Genomic DNA, 7,279 nt, shown 5'->3' on the forward strand with positions numbered 1-7,279 from the left:
GAGAGAGGAGAGCCTCATAGTGAAGGAGGGGAGGGGTGCAGCCACCAGGTCCCCAGTCCCTTGGCCACACCCCAATGGCTAGAGTGGCCCCATTTCTCAGCCTCCATGTGCCTTGAACCCTCCCCAAGGGCTGCTGCTTTGCTGACCAGTTTTTTTTTTTTATGTGATTTTATAATATTCATTTTGTACAGAGTTAACAGGAGTTTCTAACTAATCAAAGCTGGGTATTCCCCCACACCCTCTCCTCTTGTCCCTCCAAACCAGTTTATTAATCAAACAATAAAGTCTTGATTTTTTTTTTTTTTTTGTCTTTCATTTGTGCTGTTTGGTGGGGAGGGGTAAGGTAGGCCTGAATGTGGGCTTGGCAGTCCCTTATTGGTGAAGGATTGAAGGGTCTACCCTGGGGCCAAGGCTTTGGACAGTTTGAGACACAGAAGCCTGGGAGGATCTGCAGCTGGCCCGAGGCTGCCTGCTCCAGGTTTGGAACAGCCTCTCCCATTCTTCCGTGTTGCTACTTACGGAAATGGCTTTTCCCAGCTGTGCTGGTGGGCTGGGCCTGGAGTCTGTCCTTCCTGCTAGGAATTTACTTGTGGGAAACCTCAGGGGAGGAGGCAGAGGTGACAATACCCATTTTGCAGACTGAGGCTAAGCCACCTATGGCATGAGGCTCCTATGAAAGTGAGACAGATGGGAACTAGTAAAATCAGAGGTCCGGGGAGGAGCAGTGCACACAAATCCACCCTGTACTTCAGAACCAGAGCCACCCTCCCTCCTACAGTAAACAGCTTACTATTCCCCAGCAGAAGGCCACGTAATGCCAAGCATAGCCTGGTGCTGGTTGCCCCCTGCTGGAGACAGCAGGACCACCCAGGCCTTCCTGCCCCGAGACTTGGGTTCTAGATTTTCTATGAGGTTATTGTAGCCAGGGCATCAGAAACAAAACAGCAAGAACTCCAAACCTGAAGAACTTAATCTAAAGGTGTTAAGAGAAATGTCTGTCACACCCAGGAGTTAAGTGGTCAGATCTTGGTCTGCCATGGATAAAAGCCTGAGTTGTCTGATGTGTAGGAAGGGACACAAGAGAGATTTTCAAAAGGGTAGAATAATGCAACAACAGCAAACACATCAGTGAGCAACTTTGTGTCTAAACTTGTACTTGTCTAAACATCTTGCAGATATTAATTCCTTGAATCCTCATAACCGTATGTGGTAATTCTTGCTATCATCATTTTATTGATGGAGGAACTGACTCGGAGCAGCTAAGTAACCTGCTTAAGATACATGGCTGGTAATTGACCAACCCATGCCGTGACCCCAGGTAGAATCTCACGGGGCACTCAGCCCCTCTGCTCTGTTGCCTCATGTGGACACATGGGACTCAGTATCCCAAGCCAGGGACAGCTGTAGCCCCTCTTGCAGCTGTCTTCATGGTTTAGCCACTGCGGCCACTACTACTAGAGCCATTGCCTGGTTCCCATTCTGACCTGGACACAAGGCCAGGTCAAATTCTGTGTCTGGCTAGTGGCCTCAGGGCTCTCTGGCTCTAGCTGTTCTCCGAAGATGCTCTCTGTGCTAAGGGGGAGGCAGCCGCTTTTGGGGCAGCAGGATGCAGAGGCACTGAGGGCTTTGGGACTGCACTGATGAGTCTGCTTAGCCAAAGTCACATTACCCTGGAACTTGGAAACTTCTGGTCACCTTGTCCCCCCTCTTTCCACCACCACGCACAGACACCAGACACTGATGCTTATGTGGACCAAGGATCATGGGTTGGTGCCCTCAGATGGCTGAGTTCCGGTGGACACTTTTCTTTTTGTCCAAACCTCAGCCACTCACTAGTCCTGAAAGCAAAACAGAGCATATAGAGAGGACTTTTTCAGCCCTGTGCCTGGGACACTCCTTCTATTAAACCCCTTTGTGCTTAAAAGCCAATGATGTGATCTTGACTTGTCTCACAAGGATGGAAGAATGACCTTCAAAACTAATCCTCATCATACACCATGGCACACAGAAAATGATGATACCAGTGCAGCCCATAATATTTGTGGAACTAGAGATGATTTGTGGGCTTTGATTTTGGACTTCTTTGTTGTGATATAATTACAAGAAAAAAAAACAACAATAAAATGCATTAAGGAAGACTGGCTTTGTACAAAAATTCCAAATACAATGTTCCCCAAATTATTTTTCGAAATAAACTGGTATACTTAACATAAACTACACATATTTAAAGTGACAAATATATCATTAATGAAACCATCGCCACAATCAAGATAATGAACATATCCATTACCCTAAATATTTTCCTCTTGTCCTTAGAATTCCTTCTTTATAACCCTCCCCACCAACACCCTGCCCCATTCTGAGACAACCATGGATCTGCTTTCTGTTTTTCTAAATTACTCTGTATTTTGTAAGTGGACTCATACAGTATGTACTCTTCTCTTGGTCTGGCTTCTTTCATTTAACATAAGTATTTTGAGATTCATTCATTTTGTAACATGTATTAGTAGTCTATTTCTTTTTATTTCTGAGTAGTATTTCATTGTATGGATGTACCACAGTTTATTTATCCATTTGCCTATTGATGGACGTTTGTATTGTTTCTATTTGCTGTTTTTGTTATTACAAATAAAGCTACTGTGAACATTCATGTACACGTCTTTATGTAGATATATACGGTTGACCCTTGAACAAACAACACAGGGATTGGGAGTGCCCCCCCAGTTGAAAATTCCAGACTAACTTTTGACTCCCCCAAAACTTAACTACAGGAGGCCCTTAGCATCTTCAGATTCAACCAACTGAGGGGCCAAAGCAGTATTTTTAATCCCAGTTAGGAATCCACGGGTGGGAATCTGTGGCTGGGAATGCAAAAATAATTGTTTTCCATCTGTGGTTGGTTAAATCTGCAGAATTGAAATCCTTGAATGCTAAGGGCTGACTGTATTTACTGGAAAAAATTCACATGTAAGTGGGACCGATGCAGTTCGAATCCATGTTGTTCAAGGGTCAACAGTACTTTCATTTCTCTTGGGGAGCTATCATGGAGTGGACTAGCCGGATCATATTGTAAGTGTATGTCTGACTTTTTAAGAAGCTGCCAAACCGGTTGCATGATTTTCTCTCCCCAGGAGCAGTGTGGAATATCAGTTCCTCTACACCCTTGCTAGCATTTGGTAGGTTGCTCTTTTAAATTTTGGTCATTCTAATGGGCGTGTGATGATATCTCACTGTGGTTTTACTTTGCATTTTCTTAATAATCATGTTAAGCATCTTTTCATGGGTTTATTCATCATCCACATAATTTCTTTGGTGAAACATCCATTTAAACCTTTTTTAAAAAATTGTATTGTTTTCTTATTATCGTGTTTTGAAAATTATTTATATATTCTTCATGCAAGTTCCTTATTAAATATATGATTTGCAAATATTTTCTCCTAGTCTCTGTCTTGTCTTTCATTCTCTTAACAGTGTTTTTTAAAAAGCAGAAGTTTTGTCAAATATATGGTGACAGAAAGAAATCTCACTACGGGCGGTAAACACACAATGCAATATATATATGCCTTACTGTTAAACTGTATACCTGAAACTTACTGGATTTTGTTAACCAATGTCACCATAATAAAAATTAATTTAAAAATAAAAAGCAGAAGTTTTAATTTGATAAAGTCCAGTTTATCCATTTTTTTTTTCATTTGTGCATTGTACCTTTCATATCATATCTAGGAAATCTTTGCCTAACCCAAGGTCACAAAGGTTTTCTCCTATGTTTTAGAGTTTTACAGTTGTATAAAACAATTACATTTAGGTCAATGGTCCATTTTGAGTTAATTTTTGTATATGGTGCAAGGTATGAATTGAAATTCATTTATTTTGTATGTGGATATCCACTCGCTCCAGCACCATTTGTTGAAAGATGATCTCTCTCCACCAAGTTGCTTTTGCACCTTTGTTGAAAATTAGTTGTCCATATATGTGTGGGTTTATTTCTGGATTCTCTATTCTGTTTCATTCAATGCCAAATAGAAAGCATGAGAGAAGACATCTTTGTCTTATTCTGGTCTTAGAGGGAGAGCATTCAGTCTTTCATTATTAAATATGGTAGATGTAGGTTTTTCATTGGTTGAGGAAGTTCTCTTATATTTCTAGTTTACTGAGAATTTTTATCAAGAATGGACGTTAGATTTTGTGAAATGCTTTCTCTGCATCTTTTAAAATATGTTAATATGGTGAATTACATTGATTGATTTTAAAATGTTAAATCAACTTCGTATTCCTGGATTAATATATTGTTGGGTTGGATTTACTAAAATTTTGTTTAGAATTTTTTGCACCTATGTTCAGGAGGGATATTGGACTGTAGTTTTCTCGTGTCTTTGGTTTGGGTATCAGAGGAATTCTGGCTTCATAGAATTAGTGGGGAAGACTTCCTTTTCATTTCAACTTTTGGGAAGAGTTTGTATAGAGCTGGCATTATCTCTTCTTTAAAAGTTTGACAGGATTCACCCATGAAGCTATCCAGGCCTGGAGGGTTTTTTTTTGTAATTTTTAACTACAAACCCAATTTCTTCGATGGATACAAGTTTATTAATTTCGTCTTTGGTAGTTGAGTTCTTTAAGGAATTTGTACATTTACTCGAGATGTCAAGTTTATTGACATAAAGTCATTCATAACATTTTGTTTTTATCCTTTTAATTTCTATAGAATCTGTAGTGATCACATCTTTTTATTCTTGATATTGGTAATTTGACTTTTTTCTATTAGTTTGGTCAGGCATTTATCATTTTTACTGATCTCGAAGAACCAGCTGGATTAGTCACATGAGTATATACATAAGCTATTCCTATCTGAAAACAAACAAGCAAACAAGCAAGCAAACCTCTTTCAGTCCTTCTACCCAGCTAGTCACACCCCTCTTCCTCTCCATTCCTTCACAGCAACCACTTTGTCCGTACTGTCTCCGATTTTTCTCCTCTCATTCACTCTCACACCTCTCTAATTAGACTCTTGTCCCCACCCTGCCACCCAGATTGCTCTTATCCAGACCACCAGTGACCTCCTTGTGGCTAAGTCCAATGTTTTCTCCTTCTCTCCTTGGCTTGTCGCAGCCCTTGGCCAGCTGATCACGCTCTCCTCCTAGAAATGCTTTCTTGTTTTTCTTCGAAGACAGAAACCTTGCCTGGTTTTTCTTTTCCTTTTGAAGCCACCTCTTCTCAGTCTCAGGTATTGGTTCCCCTTCCCAGTCTCTTCGCATCCAAGGGCCCCGTCTGTCTTCTCTGTCTATATTCACTCCCTTAGTGACCTCCTCCGACCTCATGGTTTTAAAAACTCCCCAAATGACCTTTCTCCTTTAGACTCAAATATCCACTGACTGCTCGGCATTCCACTTGGATGTCTGATAGCGATAGACAGCTCACACCTAAAAGTTCCAATACCGATTCCTGATAGTCCGCTCCAAGCCACCCCTGCAACTGTCTTCCACATCTCAAGGAACGACCACTCCAGCCTTCTAGTCGCTTAGGCTGAAGACCTTGGAGTCAGACTTGAATGGTCCTCGAATGCATCAGGTCTTGGGTTTGTTGTTTCCTCTGCCTGAAGTGTTCTGCGCTCGGACGTCGGCATGGCTGGCTCTCACTTTCATCTGGTTAAATGTCCCCTCCTCGGTGAGACTGTTCTTGGTCACCCTTGATAAAACTGCAGTCTCCTTCCTTAATTAATTCCCTGTCTCCTTTCCCAGCTTTGTTTCTCCCCTTAGCATGTGTTGTTACGTAACTGCTATTTGCTTTACTTATCTTGCTTATTTTCTGTCTCTACTTGTCTTAGCTTGGGTTCTCCTGAAAGCTGATCTAGAGACAAATGCTTCATATAGATAATTTATTTGGGAAGTGATCCCAGGGAGCAGGAGTGAGGAACAAGGGGAAAAAAGTAAGGAAAGAGAGAAAGCTACTGTAAGAATGCATTATTGCATCAGCCATCACGGTGGGGTTACTAACTCCCTTGGGACCCCTCGAAGAGGCTTGTGAATGAACTCTCCACCCAGGCAATGAAAGAGAGGAAACGTTTTTCCATTAGCTCCCATTAACTCTCCTGCACTTTAGGATACATGAGTACCAAGCAGGTATTTTTCAAACCCTGGCCTCAGAGGAGTCCCAGAGTAGGCAGGAGGTAAGGCACTGCCCCTTTGCACCTGCTCAAAGAACTAGATTCTGCAGTCCTGGATGAAATAAAGTATGAGGCAGGATTTAGAATGGAGCACAGTAGTGTCTGGTTCCCACTGTATCCCCAGCACCTAGCCCAGTGCCTGTCACATAGTAACAGATCAGAGTTGTTGAATGAGAATGAGCTGGAGAGATACTATCTATGGAGAGATAAACCCCAAGCAACCCTGACAGCCAGGCAAGCCCTAGCTTTTGTCCCAGACAATCCAGGGAGTGAGTGGGGCCAACGCTCATTGCCTGAACATTAGGAAGTGCCGAGCCATTCTGAGACCTGGGGTGGACATGAACTCCAGCCTCCTGATCTCTGGGTCACCCCTTCTCTCCACTGTGCCACAGTAAATCAAGTAACAACTGCTCCTTTGTCATGCTTGTTGTGCATTGGCTATGTGCTCAACCGTAATGGTTTGTAATAACTATGTTACACAAAGGGAAACATTTTCAGGAGGGGTAAGGAACGTGTGTAGGGGCCGCCATCCAGGCAGTGGTACAGCCGGGATTTGAACACAAGTCTGACTCCAAGGCCATTATTCCTCCGCGTTGTGCTAGCCTGGCATTTGAGGTCCTGTCTATCACTCCAGCCTCATCCCTGGACTCTCACTCCAGTCAGCAGGTCCCTGAACTTACCCAGCTCATTCTTAGCTCGCACGGTCCTACCTATCATCTCACCAGAGAAATCCACCTCTCAGTTCTTCCACATTCCCTTCTCCCCATCTCCTCCAAGTCTCACTTCAATTCTGTGTGTGGAGGGACTTATTTTATGACTACCCATTTTGCAGATGAGGGAAACTGAGGCCAGACTAGTTTAGTCAGTTGTATGCCAAGAGGTTCTGCCAGCAACCCCACAGCCTGGCTCCAGGCCCTGCCCTGCTTACCACACGCCTGGGGCCTAGGAAGTGCCCAGAAACATTATGGGGCTTTTGGTTTTGGCAAAGAGTTCTGGCTTCCCAGATTTTCAGTCCTGAGAACCCAGGAAGACAGAAGGCACAAGTTTCCTGGCATGGCTGTATATAACCACTAGATGGCGCTACCAGCCCACTGCTTGGAACCCTGCACTAAAACT

This window comes from Pteropus vampyrus, unplaced genomic scaffold (assembly GCF_000151845.1).
Source record: "Pteropus vampyrus isolate Shadow unplaced genomic scaffold, Pvam_2.0 Scaffold202, whole genome shotgun sequence".
In the NCBI taxonomy this organism is placed as follows: Eukaryota; Metazoa; Chordata; class Mammalia; order Chiroptera; family Pteropodidae; genus Pteropus; species Pteropus vampyrus.